The sequence below is a fragment of the Lissotriton helveticus genome, chromosome 4_1 (genome assembly GCF_964261635.1).
Source record: "Lissotriton helveticus chromosome 4_1, aLisHel1.1, whole genome shotgun sequence".
NCBI lineage: Eukaryota > Metazoa > Chordata > Amphibia > Caudata > Salamandridae > Lissotriton > Lissotriton helveticus.
The window spans coordinates 1,342,789,989-1,342,813,681 of NC_136063.1; positions in this window are offsets into that span (position 1 = coordinate 1,342,789,989).

A 23,693-nucleotide genomic window follows, 5' to 3' on the forward strand; every position below is an offset into this window, starting at 1 on the left:
CAATGCTTTGGGGCAACACGCTGGTAGGACAAGCAGTGTGCGACCAATTGGACTTTCTTTTATATTCAACCGCCCTTGAGCTGGTGGGGCTGACGAGCCCGGGTTAAGCACCTGCGTGCCATGAGTAGTTCCGGACCTGAGAATATTTGTTGGCAGCCTACGCAGCACCCCAACATATATGCCTTTTCCCTGCTGATGAGAGGTAACAACCTCGAAACACGTGTCCAGGGATGGCCAACGCGACAGTGATTTTTGCTCAAGACTCTTGCAGAGGCGCACCCGCTGATGCTTACTTCATGGATCACAATGCTTTGGGGCAACACGCTGGTAGGACAAGCAGTGTGCAACCAATTGGACTTTCTTTTATATTCAAGCTCCCTTGAGCTGGTGGGGCTGACGAGCCCGGGTTACGCACCTGCGTGCCACAAGTGGTACCGGACCTGAGAATATTTGTTGGCAGCCTACGCAGCACCCCTACATATATGCCTATTCCCTGCTGATGAGAGGTAACAACCTCGAAACACGTGTCCAGAGATGGCCAACGCGACAGTGATTTTTGCTCAAGACTCTTGCAGAGGCGCACCCGCTGATGCTTACTTCATGGACCACAATGCTTTGGGGCAACACGCTGGTAGGACAAGCAGTGTGCGAGCAATTGGACTTTCTTTTATATTCAAGCTCCCTTGAGCTGGTGGGGCTGACGAGCCCGGGTTACACACCTGTGTGCCACGAGTGGTACCGGACCTGAGAATATTTGTTGGCAGCCTACGCAGCCCCCCTACATATATGCCTATTCCCTGCTGACGAGAGGTAACAACCTCGAAACACGTGTCCAGGGATGGCCAACGCGACAGTGAGTTTTTGCTCAAGACTCTTGCAGAGACGCACCTGCTGATGCTTACTTCATGGACCACAATGCTTTGGGGCAACACGCTGGTAGGACAAGCAGTGTGCGAGCAATTGGACTTTCTTTTATATTCAAGCTCCCTTGAGCTGGTGGGGCTGATGAGCCCGGGTTACGCACCTGCATGCCACGAGTGGTACCGGACCTGAGAATATTTGTTGGCAGCCTACGCAGCACCCCTACATATATGCCTATTCCCTGCAGACGAGAGGTAACAAACTCGAAACACGTGTCCAGGGAGGGCCAACGCAACAGTGATTTTTGCTCAAGACTCTTGCAGAGGCACACCCGCTGATGCTTACTTCATGAACCACAATGCTTTGGGGCAACACGCTGGTAGGACAAGCAGTGTGCGACCATTTGGACTTTCTTTTATATTCAACCGCCCTTGAGCTGGTGGGGCTGACGAGCCCGGGTTAAGCACCTGCGTGCCACGAGTGGTACCGGACCTGAGAATATTTTTTGGCAGCCTACGCAGCACCCCAACATATATGCCTTTTCCCTGCTGATGAGAGGTAACAACCTCGAAACACGTGTCCGGGGATGGCCAACGCGACAGTGATTTTTGCTCAAGACTCTTGCAGAGGCGCACCCGCTGATGCTTACTTCATGGACCACAATGCTTTGGGGCAACACGCTGGTAGGACAAGCAGTGTGCAACCAATTGGACTTTCCTTTATATTCAAGCTCCCTTGAGCTGGTGGGGCTGACGAGCCCGGGTTACGCACCTGCGTGCCACAAGTGGTACCGGACCTGAGAATATTTGTTGGCAGCCTACGCAGCACCCCTACATATATGCCTATTCCCTGCTGACGAGAGGTAACAACCTTGAAACATGATTCCAGGGATGTCCAACGCGACAGTGATTTTTGCTGAAGACTCTTGCAGAGGTGCACCCGCTGATGCTTACTTCATGCACCACAATGATTTGGGGCAACACGCTGGTAGGACAAGCAGTGTGCGACCAATTGGACTTTCTTTTATATTCAAGCTCCCTTGAGCTGGTGGTGCTGACGAGCCCGGGTTACCCACCTGCGTGCCACGAGTGGTACTGGACCTGAGAATATTTGTTGGCAGCCTACGCAGCACCCTTACATATATGCCTATTCCCTGCTGACGAGAGGTAACAACCTCGAAACACGTGCCCAGGGATGGCCAACGCGACAGTGATTTTTGCTCAAGACTCTTGCAGAGGCGCACCCGCTGATGCTTACTTCATGGACCACAATGCATTGGGGCAACACGCTGGTAGGACAAGCAGTGTGCCACCAATTGGACTTTGTTTTATATTCAAGCTCCCTTGAGATGGTGGGCCTGACGAGCCCGGGTTACGCACCTGCTTGCCACGAGTGGTACCGGACCCGAGAATATTTGTTGGCAGCCTACGCAGCACCCCTACATATATGCCTATTCCCTGCTGACGAGAGGTAACAACCTCAAAACACGTGTCCAGGGATGGCCAACGCGACAGTGATTTTTGCTCAAGACTCTTGCAGAGGCGCACCCGCTGATGCTTACTTCATGGACCACAATGCTTTGGGGAAACACGCTTGTAGGACAAGCAGTGTGCGACCAATTGGACTTTCTTTTATATTCAAGCTCCCTTGAGCTGGTGGGGCTGACGAGCCCGGGTTACGTACCTGCATGCCACAGGTGGTACCGGACCTGAGAATATTTGTTGGCAGCCTACGCAGCACCCCTACATATATGCCTATTCCCTGCTGACGAGAGGTAACAACCTCGAAACACGTGTCCAGGGATGGCCAACGCGACAGTGATTTTTGCTCAAGACTCTTGCAGAGGCGCACCCGCTGATGCTTACTTCATGGACCAGAATGCTTTGGGGCAACACGCTGGTAGGACAATCAGTGTGCGACCAATTGGACTTTCTTTTATATTCAAGCTCCCTTGAGCTGGTGGGGCTGACGAGCCCGGGTTACGCACCTGCGTGCCACGAATGGTACCGGACCTGAGAATATTTGTTGGCAGCCTACGCAGCACCCCTACATATATGCCTATTCCCTTCTGACGAGAGGTAACAACCTCGAAACACGTGTTCAGGGATGGCCAACGCGACAGTGATTTTTGCTCAAGACTCTTGCAGAGGCGCACCCGCTGATGCTTACTTCATGGACCACAATGCTTTGGGGCAACACGCTGGTAGGACAAGCAGTGTGCGACCAATTAGACTTTCTTCTATATTCAAGCTCCCTTGAGATGGTGGGCCTGACGAGCCCGGGTTATGCACCTGAGTGCCACGAGTGGTACCGGACCTGAGAATATTTGTTGGCAGCCTACGCAGCACCCCTACATATATGCCTATTCCCTGATGACGAGAGGTAACAACCTCGAAACACGTGTCCAGGGTTGGCCAACGCGACAGTGATTTTTGCTCAAGACTCTTGAAGAGGCGCACCCGATGATGCTTACTTCATGGACCACAATGCTTTGGGGCAACACGCTGGTAGGACAAGCAGTGTACGACCAATTGGACTTTCTTTTATATTCAAGCTCCCTTGAGATGGTGGGCCTGACGAGCCCGGGTTACGCACCTGCGTGCCACGAGTGGTACCGGACCCGAGAATATTTGTTGGCAGCCTACGCAGCACCCCTACATATATGCCTATTCCCTGCTGACGAGAGGTAACAACCTCGAAACACGTGTCCAGGGATGGCCAACGCGACAGTGATTTTTGCTCAAGACTCTTGCAGAGGCGCACCCGCTGATGCTTACTTCATGGACCACAATGCTTTGGGGAAACACGCTTGTAGGACAAGCAGTGTGCGACCAATTGGACTTTCTTTTATATTCAAGCTCCCTTGAGCTGGTGGGGCTGACGAGCCCGGGTTACGTACCTGCATGCCACGAGTGGTACCGGACCTGAGAATATTTGTTGGCAGCCTACGCAGCACCCCTACATATATGCCTATTCCCTGCTGACGAGAGGTAACAACCTCGAAACACGTGTCCAGGGATGGCCAACGCGACAGTGATTTTTGCTCAAGACTCTTGCAGAGGCGCACCCGCTGATGCTTACTTCATGGACCACAATGCTTAGGGGCAACACGCTGGTAGGACAAGCAGTGTGGGACCAATTGGACTTTCTTTTATATTCAAGCTCCCTTGAGATGGTGGGGCTGACGAGCCCGGGTTACGCACCTGCGTGCCCCGAATGGTACCAGACCTGAGAATATTTGTTGGCAGCCTACGCAGCACCCCTACATATATGCCTATTCCCTGCTGACGAGAGGTAACAACCTCGAAACACGTGTTCAGGGATGGCCAACGCGACAGTGATTTTTGCTCAAGACTCTTGCAGAGGCGCACCCGCTGATGCTTACTTCATGGACCACAACGCTTTGGGGCAACACGCTGGTAGGACAAGCAGTGTGCGACCAATTAGACTTTCTTCTATATTCAAGCTCCCTTGAGCTGGTGGGGCTGACGAGCCCGAGTTACGCACCTGAGTGCCACGAGTGGTACCGGACCTGAGAATATTTGTTGGCAGCCTATGCAGCACCCCTACATATATGCCTATTCCCTGATGACGAGAGGTAACAACCTCGAAACACGTGTCCAGGGATGGCCAACGCGACAGTGATTTTTGCTCAAGACTCTTGCAGAGGCGCACCCGATGATGCTTACTTCATGGACCACAATGCTTTGGGGCAACACGCTGGTAGGACAAGCAGTGTACGACCAATTGGACTTTCTTTAATATTCGAGCTCCCTTGAGCTAGTGGGGCTGACGAGCCCGGGTTACGCACCTGCGTGCCACGAGTGGCACCGGACCTGAGAATATTTGTTGCCAGCCTACGCAGCACCCCATCATATGTGCCTATTCGCTGCTGACGAGAGGCAACAACCTCGAAACACGTGTCCAGGGATGGCCAACGCGACAGTGATTTTTGCTCAAGACTCTTGCAGAGGCGCACCCGTTGATGCTTACTTCATGGACCGCAATGCTTTGGGGCAACGCGCTGGTAGGACAAGCAGTGTGCGACCAATTGGACTTACTTTTATATAGTGATTTGATATGATTGTGAAATTTATATAGCGCTCAAATGCCCAGGGGCGTCTAGGCGCTAAGTGTCTGGGTAGATGTTTAAAAGTTTTGTTCAAAAGGAGTGCATTGTTTTCATCCTCTGCCAATGTTATACAAACATTTTATCCAGCAAATAGTATTTGGCCCCTTTGCACTGTGCCCTGTTCCAGGGATGGCTGGTGACATTTGAAAGTGGTGTGGCATAAATCAATGACGAGCATGTGTAGCGCGCGAGCCCGAACAATCTACGGGGGGGGGGTTCTCCCCCCAAGAATTTTTTTTAAAAAAATGGTCAAATGGTGCTTTTTTAAGCAAATGTTCTTGCTTTATTGGTTAGAGACCAGGGGTGGAGTCCATATTATGGGATAAATGCCTGCTGTGCTTAATTTGTGCCAATGGTTGCAGCTGGTGGGCACTGGCTTTATTTGTGGGAACTGCAACTTATTTTTCATCAACAGGCTTAGCCCAGAGCAAGGGTGATAAAGTCAAAAAAGGGAGAAAGACGGAAGTAAAGCAAGGTAAGAAAACAGAGACAAGGGGATAAAGCAGGGGTGCAAAAGAAAGGGGCGCAAGCGCGACGCAGCTCCAGCAAGGCTCAGGGGTGCCCTATCTGTCCAATGCTGCGTCAAGCCTTACGCCTGCTTCAAGCAGGCGCAGGGTTTTGACGCAGCATTGGCCTAAATGTGACTGAGTGAAATCTTGTAGATTTCATTCAGGCAGTTTTAGGAGGCGTTCCTGCGCAGGAACGCCCCCCCCCCTGCGCTGGAACGCCTCCTTATGGCGCAGGGCTTTACAACGTGACGCATCTCCCAGATGCATCACGTTGTAAATAACCCGCACCATGGCGCAACTTTTGCGCCGCCGCTGCGCCACAAAAGTGACGCAACGGCAGCGTAAAAGAGGCGCAAGGGGCTTGTAAATCTGCCCCATAGTATTTCCATTTAGGCGCTAGACCTATCTATCGAAATCATGACAATAGTTCTGCTGTAAGTGGTGGGGTGCCTCAGGGGGTGCTTGACAAATGTTACAGATGACAGTTTCCTACAGTATGTCAGGCTATAGAGTATCTTGTCCTGTCCATCAGACCTTGGGAGTAGGCACGTGTGGAAGGTCCTTCTTCCTGCAAGGAGATACACAGCTTGGACGTAGGTGGGTGGGATTGAGACTTCCTTTATGCTAAAGACGCCACAACACTTCTATTCGACCGTCACTCACCGTGGCTTGGCTGTCCCCCTCGCGGCTGGCAAGTCCTGTGGGCCAATCTATGACAAAATACCGAAAACAATAAAATCGACCTACAAAATTATCGAGTACTAAATATCGATGACAAATAAATCGACCTCTCCTATATTTAACTAACAAACAACATAAATATCGAGTTAACAATATCGTTAAACAGAAATATCAACCACAAAAAAAACGTAAGCACACATTTCAAAATCAATTATATCGACAGTCTTAAATAAATATAGCACGTACCTAAAATATCGTAAACAAAAATATAGACATCAATATTATCGACAATACATAAATATCGACAGCTAGAAAATATAAATAAATTCTTGATTTACACACTAGAATTGCAAATAATGAAATACACACTCATAAAAAATGTTATATACATAACAAACACAACTAAAACAAAAAATTCACAATAAAAATAAATAAGCATGCTAAATAAACTAAAACATTTTAAAGAAACACACTTAATTTATAAAACAATTATAAACAATATAATACCTTTTCAAAACCAACATACCTTAAAAAGACCTTTCATAAAATGAGTAAAACACAGCAAAATTCGACGTTACAAATTCACATACAATTTAAATAATTAACAGAGTGAAAAAAATTCAAACCATCCAATAGTAACACATTTAAATATAACTAACCAATCTAAATGAACAACTAATTAAATACTCACTTTATAAAGAACTAAACGGAAAACTCTCACACCTTCAAAGAAAGAAACAAGGAGAAACTCTACCACATCTGCTTCAAATTTAAAGACTAATTTGAAAACGAGACGACAACAAATATCAAAAAGTAAGTAAATCAAACTTTAAAAATAAACTGACAATTTACTTGTAACCTGCCTTTCATAATCAAAACATAAATACAAATTTATATTTTTATCTCTCTATATAGCCACAACAGACCCAACTACAAAAAACAGAAGAACATTTTCTACCTACAAAAACAACAAATCTAAAAAGTAAGTATACTATTCCAATGCCTTAAACACTAAATAAAAGACAACTAAACAGCTAAAATGTTCCAAGTATGAAACAAATGCCATTCTGATTTTTTATATTTCCTAAAAATGTTAACACATGTTTTAAACACAAATAAAATAAATCTAGTCTTTAAAAAATGCTTAATGTACATAAAAATAAAATTCAACACATAAAATACATATGACTTTCTTTCCACAGCCAACTGAATAAATTAAGCAGAAAAATCTTACAAGAACATCAACATTGAATTGCAAAGAAACAACACTTGGGGGCCGATTCCGATCCGGTAAAATAATCCGCCGTACGATTCGTATTCGTAGCCGAATTCGTACGAATGGGAAACTACCGTCCGACCTGCGTATTACGATCCATTTCCGTTGATTGCCGTACGAATATCAGCGAACCGTTCGAACCACCGTCGATTACCCGTACGAATTAGCATCGGAAATCCTACCATACGATTTGTAAACATGCCGTACAACCACACTAGTACGATCCTGTACGGAAAGCCTGTTCGCGATTCGTACGGGCCAAAGTATTCGCGCAGGAAGAATTATTCGTATGGGATTTGTTGCCACACAGCAAGCGGCATCAACACATACCACCCGTGTACCCCTCGATGAAGCGATCGCGAACCCCCCCACCCGCCAACGGCCCGTACAAGTCACCCACACGCACAAGTACGACACGCACACCTCCCCGATCAAGCCTACGCGAACCCCCCCACCCACCAACGGCCCGTACAAGTCACCCACACGCACAAGTACGATATGCACACCCCCCCGATCAAGCCTACGTGAACCCCCCCACCCGCCAACGGCCCGTACAAGTCACCCGCACGCACAAGTACAACATGCACACCCCCCGATCAAGCTAACGCGAACCCCCCCACCCGCCAACAGCCCGTACTAGTCACCCGCACGCACAAGTACGACACGGACACCCCCCAATCAAGCATATGCGAACCCCCCCACCCGCCAACGGCCCGTGCAAGTCACCTGCACGCACAGGTATGACACGCACACCCCCCGATCAAGCATACGCGAACCCCCCCACCCGCCAACGGCCCGTACAAGTCACCCGCACGCACAAGTACGACATGCACACCCCCCATATCAAGCCTACTCGAACCCCCTCACCCACCAATGGCCCGTACAAGTCACCCGCACGCACAAGTACGACACGCACAACCACTCCGATCAAGCATACGCGAACCCCCCCACCCGCCAACGGCCCGTACAAGTCACCCGCACGCACAAATACGACACGCACACCCCCCACGATCAAGCCTACGCGAACCCCCCACCCGCCAACGGCCCGTACAAGTCACCCGCACGCATAAGTACGACACGCACACCCCCCCTCGATCAAGCCTACGCGAACCCCCAACCTGCCAACGGCCCGTACAAGTCACTCGCACGCACAAGTACGACACGCACACCCCCCGATCAAGCATACGCAAACCCCCCCACCCGCCAACGGCCCGTACAAGTCACCCGCACACACAAGTACGACACGCACACATAACGCCAACACCTAAACTAGCACAAGGACTTTGCAAACGAGTCGCACAACAACACTGAACATGTCTCCTGTGTACACACCATTGAGAAACAATGTCCTGGTCACTTCCAAACAGGCAAACAGAGGTCAACTCTAACACCCACCCCATATAACACACACACCACCAATTCAAAATAAGCCACACCCACAAATTGACCAATAAAAGGGTCCACACATACAACCCATCATCCTTTGCAACATACCTATTCTTGCTAAGACACAGACATCACACCAACAATTGCAGCCACACACCTTCGCACATACACCCTATCTCATCTACACCCACACCACCCCCTTCACAATCAGACCCACACACCCTCATCCATACACACCATCACCCCCTCAATCACATACACCCCACACCATGACCACACCCAAGAATGCAAAGTTCACTAACCCGGAGAATGAGATACTTACAGATGAAATCATCAGAGTCGAGCCACAGCTGTTTGGCGCATTGGTCAGACAGACCAGCATGACTGAAAAATCATGCATGTGGGAGAGGATCGTTGACAAGGGCAATGATGTTGCACCCATCAGGCGCACCAGGCAGGAATGCCAGTCCAGGTGGTATGATCTGCGGAGGATGGTCAAGAAGAAAATGGACCAGGACCATGCCAATGCACACTACACTGGAGGTGGCGGTCCCCACAGACCTCCAGTATACCATCCATGGGAGGAGAAAGTCATGGCCCTGCTGCCGCCAGTGGGAGTACACAGAATTGAAGGAGCCGTTGAGCCTGGTGAGTGTACAAAAAACACATGTTACATGGGTGGACTTACAACAGTGCCCAGCAGCATGGGGGTGGGTGGCCATGAGTCCCAGCAGTACACAACAGAATGGGGGTAGTTGCAAGGGGGAGGCACAAAGGGTGGAAGGAGTAAGGTAGGAGGCTGCTCTCATCCCATATGTCCCAGGTACACACCCAAGCACCATGCCCAATGCACAGGGATAGGGAAATGTCACACAAGATAGTAGACCACAGCTTCAAAACAATTTTATGTTGCTGACACACTTTTCGGAGATGCATCATTTTGTGACACAGTAAAGCAGTGTAGCAAGCGAGCAAGCACAAACAACCTGTCTCCATCCCTCTGTTGCCCTCCTCCCTCTGTCTGTCTCCCTCCCTCTGACTGTCTCCCTCTGTCTATCACCCTCTGTCTCACTCCCTCTGTCTCACTCCCTCTCCTTCCCTCCCTCCCTCTGACTCCCTCCGTCCCTGTCGCCCTCTCCCTCTGTCTCACTCCCTCTGCCTCCCTCCCTCCCTCTGACTCCCTCCATCCCTGTTGCCCTATCCCTCTGTCTCCCTCCCACTGTCTCCCTCCCTCCCTCTGACTCCCTCCATCCCTGTCGCCCTCTCCCTCTGTCTCCCTCCCTCTGTCTCCCTCCCTCCCTCTGACTCCCTCCATACCTAACGCCCTCTCTGTCTGTCTCTCTCTCCCTATGTCTCCCTCTCCCTATGTCTCCCTCTCCCTATGTCTCCCTCTCCCTATGTCTCCCTCTCTCTGTCTCCCTACCTCGGTCTCTCTCACCCTGTCTGTCTCCCTCTGTCTGTCTCCCTCTCCTTCCCTCTCTCTCCCCCTGACTCTCTCCCTCACTCTCACTCTGCTTCCCTCACTCTGTCTCTGTCTCGGTCTGTCTCCTCCCGCTCCCTCCCTCTGTCTCCCACTCTCTCTCCCTCTCCAACTCTATATGGCTTTCTGTCTCTCTGCCTGTCTCAGTCTGTGCCTCAATCAGCCTGTCTGTCCCTGTGTCCCTCCCTCTCTGTCCCTCTGTCTCCCTCCCTCTGTCTCCCTCACTCTGTCTCCCTCTCTGCCTCTGACTCCCTCCATCCCTGTCGCCATCTCTCTCTGTCTCCCTCTCCCTATGTCTCCCTCCCTCTGTCTCCCTCCCTCCCTCTGGCTCCCTCCATCCCTGTCGCCCTCTCCCTCTGTCTCCCTCCCTCTGTCTCCTTCCCTCTGTCACCCTCCTCCCTCTGTATCCCTCCCTCAGTTTTCCTCCCTCTGTCACCTCACCCCAGCTTCCTGGGCACACACACAGTTGCACCCGAGCACTGCACAGGCCTTATTAAGACCATAGAGCAGAGTGTCTAGGGATGTCTCCTAATTACCAGCAGTCATGTAATAAGTGACACACCCACCATTTGCAGGCGACACAGTACTGTGTCAGGACACACAGTTTGGAAAGCTCTGTAGTACACAATGGGCCCAGGTGTAGGCAGCACAAGTCCCTCCTGTAAACATTGCAAACACAAACACCAGGACAAGGTCAGACATCCTGTGCAGGAACCCACAACCACGATTATGCCAGCATGTTACATGAGCGGTAACTGCAAACACAACAATGATGGACAGAATGTGGATCAATGTCACACATTCACCCCAGTCCAAAGATCTGGGCCCAAATCCATCGTTTTTCCACTCCACACCACCCTGGGTTAGACAATGGCGATATGCAAATCAGCGCTGACCCTGTGCCCCATGGGAACAGTCCAGTCCGAACTACAAAAGCCATGTCCTTCCCAGAACGGAATCAAGCATCCGAGGACCGGCCCGGTTTCGAGGTAACACCTCACTTCAGCCCGGCTAGCTTGATTCCAGTGGTGTGGAGTGCCTGGGACTCACGTCTGAGCATCAAAAGTGTACTGGGGATGCTCAGACGTGAGTCCCAGACACTCCACACCACTGGAATCAAGCTAGCCGGGCTGATGAGAGGTGTTACCTCGAAACCGGGCCGGTCCTCGGATGCTTGTTTCCGTTCTGGGAAGGACATGGCTTTTGTAGTTCGGACTGGACTGTTCCCATGGGGCAACAGGGTCAGCGCTGATTTGCATATCGCCATTGTCTAACCCAGGGTGGTGTGGAGTGGAAAAACGATGGATTTGGGCCCAGATCTTTTGACTGGGGTGAATGTGTGACATTGATCCACATTCTGTCCATCATTGTTGTGTTTGCAGTTACCGCTCTAAGTGTACTGGGGATGCTCAGACGTGAGTCCCAGACACTCCACACCACTGGAATCAAGCTAGCCGGGCTGATGAGAGGTGTTACCTCGAAACCGGGCCGGTCCTCGGATGCTTGTTTCCGTTCTGGGAAGGACATGGCTTTTGTAGTTCGGACTGGACTGTTCCCATGGGGCAACAGGGTCAGCGCTGATTTGCATATCGCCATTGTCTAACCCAGGGTGGTGTGGTGTGGAAAAACGATGGATTTGGGCCCAGATCTTTTGACTTGGGTGAATGTGTGACATTGATCCACATTCTGTCCATCATTGTTGTGTTTGCAGTTACCGCTCTAAGTGTACTGGGGATGCTCAGACGTGAGTCCCAGACACTCCACACCACTGGAATCAAGCTAGCCGGGCTGATGAGAGGTGTTACCTCGAAACCGGGCCGGTCCTCGGATGCTTGTTTCCGTTCTGGGAAGGACATGGCTTTTGTAGTTCGGACTGGACTGTTCCCATGGGGCAACAGGGTCAGCGCTGATTTGCATATCGCCATTGTCTAACCCAGGGTGGTGTGGAGTGGAAAAACGATGGATTTGGGCCCAGATCTTTTGACTGGGGTGAATGTGTGACATTGATCCACATTCTGTCCATCATTGTTGTGTTTGCAGTTACCACTCTAAGTGTACTGGGGATGCTCAGGCGTGAGTCCCAGACACTCCACACCACTGGAATCAAGCTAGCCGGGCTGATGAGAGGTGTTACCTCGAAACCGGGCCGGTCCTCGGATGCTTGTTTCCGTTCTGGGAAGGACATGGCTTTTGTAGTTCGGACTGGACTGTTCCCGTGGGGCAACAGGGTCAGCGCTGATTTGCATATCGCCATTGTCTAACCCAGGGTGGTGTGGAGTGGAAAAACGATGGATTTGGGCCCAGATCTTTTGACTGGGGTGAATGTGTGACATTGATCCACATTCTGTCCATCATTGTTGTGTTTGCAGCATGTTACATGAGGGCACAGCCAAATCACGAAGGATGGACGCTTGCAAATCACATTCAAACTACTAGCATGGCGTGTCACACACCCCCTTACAGAAACGTATCCCCTGGGGACAGGCAATGGAGTGCAACACTATCACAATTGTCAAGTACCACAACTAAACACTCACTCATATGAATACGCATACAACTTTAACATGCACATTGCAGATGCTCCAGTCCATTGTGCCTCTCACACAATGTACGTGCCCCATCTTTTGAACGTTGTGGATGCACTTAAGTACCAACATGGACATGGGTATTGACAAGGTGATGCGTCTTAGAGAAGTGCCAGGTTCTAAAGCCATGATCTAGAAGTGGGTGTACAGGTCCAGGGGGTTTGGCATTGGTTGGCCATCACAGAACAGCAACACCTATCCAAAGTAGAAGAATTTATCCTACTAAATAATGCTCTGTCTCTTACATGAACATGCTGCATATAATCTCTGTTAATACTTGACGCAGGCATAAGGATTTACACTGTATCCTGGATGTTGCGTGAAACAGAGCACTGCTATATATGTGTTGTGCCGGCAAGACAAGACACAGCAATGGCTGTGTCAATCATTGTCAAGAGAATGGAAGAAGGAAAATACCCCTGAGTACATGTCAATTTTCTACCACTACATACACAACTGAACAATGACAACAATGTAAAGCTGGCGGAACTGTGATGCTGATAATGGTTAACAAATTAAGATGTCACTTGATAGTGCATTAACAGTGTCTGTCCCACCCACACACAGGGCAACGTGTGGAGACCACCCCCAACCAGGGGGGAGAAGGATCCCAGTCCCAGGCTCAGCAGGACCCTGACCCCACCGACAGCGATGCCACTCAATGCACTGTGGATGACCCAAACCAACCTTGCCCCTCTGGATCCCAAACCCCTGCAGGAACTGTACCAGCTACATCTGTGCCAACCACCAGAACCATTCCCACCACATCCCAGCAGACAGGTCAGTGCCCTGCCCATGATCCACCAGAGAGCCTGTCTGAAAATGAGGGACAACCTTTGTCGGGCACCCCTGAGGTGGCAGACAACATCCACCCTGCCAGCACTCGGGGGGCCCGTCGATCGGATGTGCCCACAAGCGCAGGCCGTGCTCGTGTGGGTCAGGGTGGTGGAAGTGGCGCAAGGCGGAGGCGAGATTCTGGACAGTCAGCTGCAGGGCCCAGTATGACTGAACTGACTAACATCCTGAAGGCATACCGGCGGGACACCAGGGAGGTAAGCCAGGTAGCGGAGGCCCTGAACCAGGTGAAAGAACAGCAGGCTGAGCTAAATGCCAGGCAAGAACAACATTATGGACGGGTGGAGGCAACACTGGCTGAGTTCTTGACAGTGCATCGGAAAATGAGCCAATCACTACGTCAGATTGCTGCCAACATGCAGCACCCTCCCTGTGTCACCAGGCCAGCTACATCAAGGCAAAGTTCAACACCAGGCACAGGGAGGGAGGAGGAGGAGGAGGAACTGTCTGACGTAGCGTCCCATGCATCGTCCATGCCTGCACGTGAGGGTCCCCCAGGGAAGAAGGGTCATCCACGGCTAAGACGTTGAGAGGCAGTGGGGCATGCACAACTCCCAGGACACCTGACCTGGCATATTGCCCTTGGGTGCAACAGCATCACCTTTGAGACTCTCCCACATGGACTTGCTGGTCACAGTCTGCCCAATGATGCCAAGCACTGTGGCCTGGACTCTGTTGACTCAAACTGTAAGGCATCTCATCACCAGCAGTGAACTTTGGATTCCCCCCCTTTCTGTACAGCACCTACTCACGTTTCCCGCACAAGATCACCCAATAAATATAAGAAACATCATATGCATTTGTAGAGTTATCTTGTACCCACAGTATAAAAGAATATGTGTGTGCAAATGTATGAAATGCAAGAGTATTCAACAAACTGCAGCCATCCACACACTTGGATCTGAGTCCGGGTGAGGACACACATAGGTCACAATATTCTAACAACTAGATACATGGATGGAAACACACACCTGTGATGGATAGTAAATGCTGGAGGGGGTTTTGGATCACAAAACTGCAATTACAGACAGGCACAGGAGAGTCACTTGGAGGAGTATAGATCAGTGTTAAAAAGCTAGTTGTTCACGTAGGGAGTACCTACATCTGTGTCCTCAGGTATGTGAACTATCATCAGCATGCTGCTATACTGTGGATGTGATGAATGGCGCACAGGACAAGGGTGGCAGCACAGACTGTGGGCAATGGGCTGTAGCACTCTACCCAAGCTCACCTGATTATGTGACCTCCCCCTATGGAGCTACAAGTACTAAACTCCTGTGATGGATGCAACGCATCCAGAACACCTAGCCGCGTCTGACAATTATCTACACCAGAACGGCCAAATCACACCACACCCAAGAGACGTGGTCATGGTGTATGTCCCCTGTGGCTACTTGACTGACTTTGACGGCTATGTTGAAGTGGTGTGACAAGGTCGTGTACTGCCACGTTACTGTAAGGAAGGCGAGTTGTGCTGCTGTGGTGTTGACAAGGTAACACTGTACAATATTGTGCCTATGGAAGGTGTGTGTGTGCTGTACAAGGCACATGACCTGGTGGTACGTAGACACACTGTCATGTGGCTCAGCATAGTCTTGCCAGTATGTGTTGCACACACAGGCATAGAAGCTGTTATGGGTGAGTTTGAGGCATCGTGATACCAGGAGGATGATTGTCTGGTGTTCTCTGTGTGTAGGGTGGCTGGAGCATGCTCTACAAATGGATGGAAGGAGGGGTATCCTGTAGGCGTGTGTGGTACTGGATAGTGTGCGCTGCATTGTGGTTGTGTATGCAGCAGCAGGAATGAGTGAAGACATGACGGCAGGAGGGGTGTGACAACTTGCAAAACAAGCACATACCACAAGGGCATTGGCAAGCCACAAAGTGACATGTGTATGTGAATGCAGGAGGGTCTGCTTCACTCAGGGTCACTGCAAATAAAATGGCACAGTAATCACCAAAGATCACGGTCACAGGATCAGGCCCCTTAGGGACAAGTGGGGCACAGGACACACAGCATCAGCAGGTGTAGTCTACAGGTAGTGTGTTCCAAGCTAAACAGCAGCTACACAGCCATCTACCTCACACACAATATAGTACTTTAGCCTTAACCAACACCATGCATGTTGTCACTGTACACGTTAACACATAACAAGAATGAGCTTACTTCATGCCATATAGTATACATGCACATTAGAAGGACATGTGCATTGACATCAAGGAGGCACAATATTCAGTGGAAATCACACGTCATGCACAACATGATGATTTACCTTGGGAGGCCATGGAGCATTATCAAACATACATGGTCATTGGCATTGGCAAGAAGACAAATAAAGTCTATGAATGATGTCACCTGTAATGCAGCAGAACGATTCGCTACAAGACTGCCAGGGACTGGCCGTACCTTTCTTCATCAGAGTGGTGTGATGCTCAAAGGGTTCCACCTCCAAATAGCCCCTTGGTCTGAGTACAAATGACAGACACAAAAGGGTGATCAGGCGAGGCAAGGAGAGAATGGGAACTGCAGGGAGGGAGACCTGAAACAGAGGCAAATAACCATTAGGAGTACTTTCTCATGTCACTGACACTACAAATACCTCATGAGATACACTGTACCAGTCACACCTGTGAAGTGTAACGACTGTAGCCAATTTGAGATCACTCATGATGCTATCACACGAGATCCGATGCTGTAACACGGACACATAAAACCTAGGACAGTCTGTCATCTATTTGAGTCTTGTGTAACGCTCACAAGTCTGCTACTATGCATTGAGATCTATGTGGACAAAAACTAATTCACAGTGTCTGATGATGTGTACCCTACAAACAAATTAAAATATATGGCAATGCTACTTACGCAAAGTGTAATATCTGTATTTGTTTATGTGTACCCGTAAGGGCCATGTAGGCAAACTTGACATCACCCACAACAGCTGTAAGAATCACATATGATGAGGAAGCTAAGGACCTACATGCAATGAAGGCACTCTGTAGCCAGTCTTTTGCTCTATCAACTTTGCATCACTATGCTAAACATGACAAGCAGGATGAAAATAACTCAACAGCAAGTGATGTGGATCCAAGCCACATAATGAACCCTACCGTCGCACATAAATGCTGCACAGGACAAGAGAATCATGTGAATGACCGCACTCCACTGGTGCAACACAATAATTCACATATGCATCATCCCACCATTGTCATGTCTACTGCAAAACATACATGGCATCATGTGAATGAAAACAGAACTGCTACTCACTGTGAAGGCTGGCGTAGCAGTATTCTCAACCTGCACTGAGATAACGACATGACAGTGACATGACATACTGCAACAAGGGGCAATGCATCCATGCGAACAGAATCACAGGACAGTTGTCTTAACATGTGGAACATACACTGGGCCACACCTACACAACATGGTTTTTTGGTAAACAAACTGGACTGACCCACGAGGTTGAGGTGATGATCCAGACACATTCTAATGCACACAGTGAGGCTGCAATGCCCCACAGAGTCCGTGGTTGTGACCTCTAACACAATGTCAAACCATGGTATATGCAATGTTGCAGTGTCAATGTCTAAAGACATTGATGCATTCACCAGAGTCTACAACTACCACAGATGACTGTCAGATGGGCTGACTATCCTGTCATGGGAGTGGGCCTACATGTAATAAGAAACATGATGTTGTTGCATGTATGCATGGTCTAACAACATGCGCATGAACATGTACCACACAATTGAAACCATACCAACGCTAAACAGCCTCATATGAGTCCTTACCCAAATTGACTTTTCAACATGTCCATGCATGCTCCTTTGATTCGGCTGTTGTTGCAATCATAATGAGCAATAGCAGGCTGACCACGATGACACCAACGGACAACAGGCAGGGTGAGCTGGGGATGAGAGGCACACAAGGGGTCAAGTTCCGTATAATGTCATTCTGACATTGTCCTGTTGAAAAGCCTGATGTTGTAGTACACCTGTACATTCCAAGACACACATAGCACGTATGTGTGTTGCATTACATATGCACCTGTGTGACACTGCACAACAAACATCCAAGTGACATTGCATACAGTCAGTTGCATACACAGCATGCTACCCATGCAACTCTATAGTACATGTTTTACCAAAATGCACCTATGACTCACCATTATGAAAAGAAGTTGCGGATGAGGTGACTCCAGATATCATCTTCATCCTCCTCGTCACTGGCATCCTGGGCAAGGCCTTCATCCTCAACGGGTGGATGTTCCAGCTCATCAGGATCAAGGATGAGTGGCACGGCCTTCTCCACTGCCATGTTGTGTAGCATGCAGCATACGGTGAAGATGTCACACACCTTGAGTGGGGTGTATTGGAGAGCTCCGCCTGTCTTGTCCAGGCACCTGAACCGGCTCTTCAGGAGTCCAAATGTTCGCTCGATCACCCGTCTGGTCTTCCCATGAGCATTGTTGTACCGCTGGTCTGCAGCTGTCCTGGGGTTGCGTAGCAGAGTCATTAACCACTGCATGTTTGGATATCCTGCGTCCCCTGCAAATTGACATCACGGAAATTAGTGTGTAATATGATGCAGTTCATGAAGTTTTGACATACTGACATGCATGGCTAACAGAGTTTACCCACCAACAAGACATGCCCGATGGTTGTGCAGCTGCAGCATCATCTGTGGTACCCTGCTACGCCTCATGATGAATACATCGTGGCACAATCCTGGAAAACGTGCACAAACATGTGAGAAAAGCATATTGGCAAGACACACCACAAGGGAATTTATCGAGTGGTAGTGTTTCCTGTTGCGGTACGCTTGCTCCTGAGCCTGTGGTGGCACCAGAGTAACATGTGTACCATCAATTGCACCAATTACATGTGGCATGCGTCCCAGGGCATAGAATTCTCCCTTGACATCTGTCAACTGTTCTGGAGTGGGGAATGTAATGAATTCATCAATGTGCAGCAACATCGCTGCCAAAACATCGCTTAATACCCGGCTAAACATTGTTTGTGACATCCCTCCGACATCAGCTATGTTAAATTGGAACGTACCTGTGGCAAAGAAATGTAGGGCTGCCATCACCTTTACCTTGGGTGTCAGCACAGTTGGATACCTGTGTCGTGGTTGCAGATGTTGTTCCAGCCTGTCCATCAGGTCCTTGATCAACTGTCTGGAGAAGCGGTAACGCCGTATGCAATTACGTTCCCTCATGGCATCCAAGTCTGGCAACGGCCTTTCCAGAGGGGGTGCTCTGCAAACCATATTCAGTAGAAAATGTGTACAACTGTCAGACAAAGACAATAACAATGTACATGGCACAAGCAACACTGCTTCAACAAATCTAGACTATTTTGAGTGTGGCGTGGGATACACACTGAGGAAACATGTGCCAGCTGCCAGCCACTCCTCCGTGAAAAGTAAAAGACCTGTGGTCTGTGTAATGGATATGACATGCATACAAATGATCTGATGGGAAGGTCTGCGTGAGCATGACAATGTATCACGTCAGTGACACACGTCACGTGAATTGCATTAGGAGGTTGTCTGCACATCCAGACAGCTCACAGCAATACACACTCCCACATCACATGTGCCCTCATTTGCACAGATCTGACATATTCCTATTGCGGTGTGATATTTCCAAAACTAATACATGGACATCATCAGACAGCAGAAATGTTTGATTTGTGACAAATGGTCTGTGATGCCATCACACAAATGAGCGGTTCATTTGCAGAAGTGGCATGGTGTGCGTACATGTGAAACCCTGTCATCACGGCAAGGACCCATCATAGATGCTCCTACAGCAGATTTACTGAACAGTATGAACAAGTTACTTACCTTTAGTAATGAAATATCTGTAAGAAACAGTAGTTAGTACTATATTCCTACCTTGGAATACATACCCCAGCAAGACCAAGCCGTGTGGTGGGACCACAAACCAACAATCACACCATTAAGTCCTGGAGGACCAAACGGCCAAGGAAGACATCCCTCTGGACTTGGATGTCCAGGCAGTAGTGTCTTGCAAACGTGTGCATCGAGGCCAACGCAGCTGCCTGACAAATGTCCTGCAAGGGGACTCCCCAACCCAGGGCAGTAGTAGCCACCGTGGCCCAAGTCGAATGGGCCCTCAGGCCAACAGAGGCTCCTTCTTTGGCAAGGGTTACAAAGCATTCATACACAAGACACCCACAGAGAGATGGTCTGCCTGTGTACCGGCCTTCCCTTTTCAGCGCCCACGTAACCAACTAAAAGTTGTTCATCCACCCGGAACTGGCGTGTGAGATCAAGAAAGTATGAGAGCGCACGTTTGGGGTACAGACGGTGTAGCGGCTCTATTTCCTTTGAGGGATGCGTAGGCGGAAATAATGTGGACAAGGTGAGAGATTGCCCGATGTGGAACTCCGTGTCAAACTTGTGCCGGAAATAGGGTATTGTCCGCAACGCAAACTTGTCCGGATGGACTGAAAGGTCAGGAGTTTATGGAGAAAGAGCCTGGGGAATCACATACGGAACATGTGGAAACGTGTGTCTGATGCCTTTCAGAAAACGAGTCACAATAGGGGACTAGAACATACAAGGTTGATCAGGCAGCCTTAGTAAGGCTGAAAGGGTAGGAACGTAGCCCTTGATAGTGCCCTGAGCAGAGCCCTGCTGGGCATGAGAAAGAAGTAAGAGATGAAATCCATGAAGAGGTGCAGGAATAGGGTACACAGCCTTCCGTGTGCACCATGCCACAAATCGGGTACACATGCAGGCGTATGACGACTTTGTGGAGGGACGCCTGGCAGCATGGATGATATTACAGACTTCAGGATGGAAGGCAAATGGCCTCTACTGTCGCCGCTCACTCTCCAAGCATGGAGGTGGACACTGTACAGGTACGGGGGGAGTACCGCCCCCTGCTGCTGCGACATAAAGTCCTCCAGAAGAGGCAGACCAACCGGGGGATCAACTGACATAATGATGAACTCGGGATACCAGTACCAACGTGAACATCCGTGGTAAGTCCAAAGTGGAGCAGGGTAAAGTGAATGTGCTTGTGGCCTAACGTGAACCGCAGGTAGCGCTGGTGGGCCGGCACGACGGGGATGTTGAAATTACCATCCTGCAAGTCCAACGCTACCATCCAGTGTCCTTGATCCAGGGCAGGTAGGACCAGAGCCACTGTCGGCATTTTGAGCTTCTCCTTCCGGAGGAAGCCATTGACGTTCCTTGTGTCCAAGATAGGGCGTAGGCCCCCCATTGTACTTCTTGGGTAGCAGCAAGTAGTGGGAGTAGCAACCACACCCTATTGCTGGCCCAGGAACGGGCACGATGGCCCCCTTGGCCAAGAGGGCTGTAACTTCTGCATGCTGAAGTTGCAAATGTTCCCCCGATACGCGTTGGTATTGCGGTGGCATGGCTTGAGGGGTCGCATCAAGGGTGAGGGAATAGCCCATTGGGACGATTTGCAGCACTCACCTGTCCGATGTGACAGTGCCCCAGTGGTGGAGGGGATGGCGAACCCTGCCCCCGACTGGCGTCACATGGCCCTGTAGGCACAGACTCGGAGGGTTTGTAGGCAGATGTTGCGGGGGAAGGTGTGGACTCCTCGCCGTTGTCACCGACCGCCGCCACGGCGGTTACCACTGCTGCCACAGCGTTGGATGTGAGTCAGCATTGCGTGGCTGGCTGCACGTGTGTGTGTGCCCCTTCCTTGGCCGCAAAATGAGCTAAAGGTAACACTTTGCTGTTGCGTGGCCGACAGGCCCATGGACCTGGCCGTAGCCCTGGAGTCCTTGATGTGCTCAAACGCATGGTGTGCCTTGTTATAAGAAAGCCAATGGACATCAACGGGCATGTCCATGAGTGTATTCTGCTTATCGTGGTATCGGAGACGGCACCACCCGAGGACAGCGCCGAGGGTGACACCTGGGGGACTGTTGCCGGTGAGGTCGTGAGGTGAACCAGCGAGACCAGGATCACCATTCCAATCCAGTGTGGCCCAGCGGTGCCGGGACGTAGGCGCCGCCGGCGTCTGAGCCAAAGCAAGAGACGGCATTGGGGCCAAAGCACCAGACCCGCTAGTGCCCCCAGACGGGTCCGCTGGTCCCAAAGCCTCAGCGTAGCCCATCGGTGGAGTGAGGGACATCATGGCCATGAGGTAGCGCACTAACTCCTCCTGCGTCGCAAGCTGGCCAGGGACCGGAGGTCGTGGTGCAGGCTACGACGCCCGCAAATCTGATGGAGCCGCGTGGGCGGTGTCACCCAAATCCCGTGCAGCATTGCACGCGCATTGTGGGGAGTTAGAAGTGCGATGACATCTCTGACTTCTTGTGGTTACCTGACGACTTTGCCCCGGAGGAGTGATGTCAAATCCCGGGGCTCTGATGGCTCAAACCCCACGCCCCGTCACTCGACCTGCGTCCAGACCATGAGCTATTGCGGTGCAGGGCAACTGCTGGAGTCGGAGCCGCTTGCGGGACCACTCCCACCTAGCTTCAAAAGTCTGGGCCCGGCAGTCGGAGCAACTCTTGTTGTCGTGCTTGACGTCGAGAAAGTGGAGACACTGACGGTGAGGGTCAGTCACCGACATCAGTCGGTTGCAATCCTCACAGCCTTAAAAACGGCCATCCCTATTGGCACCGTCCTGAGTTGGAAAATCCAAGATAAATGCAGGGCAACTGCTGGAGTCCGAGCCGCTTGCGGGACCACTCCCACCTAGCTTCAAAAGTCTGGGCCCAGCAGTCGGAGCAACTCTTGTTGTCGTGCTTGACGTCGAGAAAGTGGAGACACTGACGGTGAGGGTCAGTCACCGACATCAGTCGGTTGCAATCCTCACAGCCTTAAAAACGGCCATCCCTATTGGCACCGTCCTGAGTCGGAAAATCCAAGATAAATGATCAGAAGTGATCGTAGTAAGATTTGAAACAAAATGAGTAAGGTTACACATATACGGGAACTGCGCTGCTGGCGTGAAAAAAGAGGACCTGATGTCAGCACGCGGAGCCGACGTATAAGTACTCAGACAACGTCATCACGGCGCATACAACGCCAACGACACACGCGGAGCCGCAGACGACGCCTACCGACACACAAGGGTACTGCTAAGCCCAAATTGGCAGATCCAGTCTGACGCTTGGGGATATTCTAAGGTGAGGAATATAATACTGACCTGTTTCTTTCATATGCAGACAGCATGCACTATGTCCCACATGGCACACACATGACGTGGTCACACAGGGTCATGCTGTGCGTCAATTCGACATCTGTGACAGTGGGCATGTTGCTGTCATCATGTGACAGTTCCCTGTACTGAATGGTATGCCATTCCAGTGTTGATGTGCATCACAATATGTTGAAGACGTTTCTCAGGTGCGAAGTGTTGAATGTATGTGAAACACATGTGCACAATGATTAATGACATGTCTCAACAGCTCTTCACACATCAACTGAGCCACAAGCTCACAGTCCCTTTGCTTCTTCAATGTCTGCCACACCTGGGGCCTGCTGATGTAAGCATTCCATGCTGATGTATGCATCCACATCGTCAACATGAGTCTAGACTACATCCCTGCCATTTGATTTCCTGGGGTCACTCTCCCAATGGTGACAAGAAGGAGGTCAAGAACGCAGCCTACACATGCGTTCACTTGAGCATGTCTGACGCACTGTACCTCAATGGTACGTGCGTGTGTACGCCTCGTTTCCCTATTGCATTGTAGCCATACGCGAGCACAGCTTACCTCAATGGTACGTGCGTGTGTATGCCTCGTTTCCCTATTGCATTGTAGACATATGCGAGCACAGCGTATCCCAATGGTACGTGCGTGTGTAGGCCTCGTTTCCCTATAGCATTGTAGCCATATGCGTGCACAGTGTACCCCAATGGTACGTGCGTGTGTACGCCTCGTTTCCCTATTGCATTGTAGACAT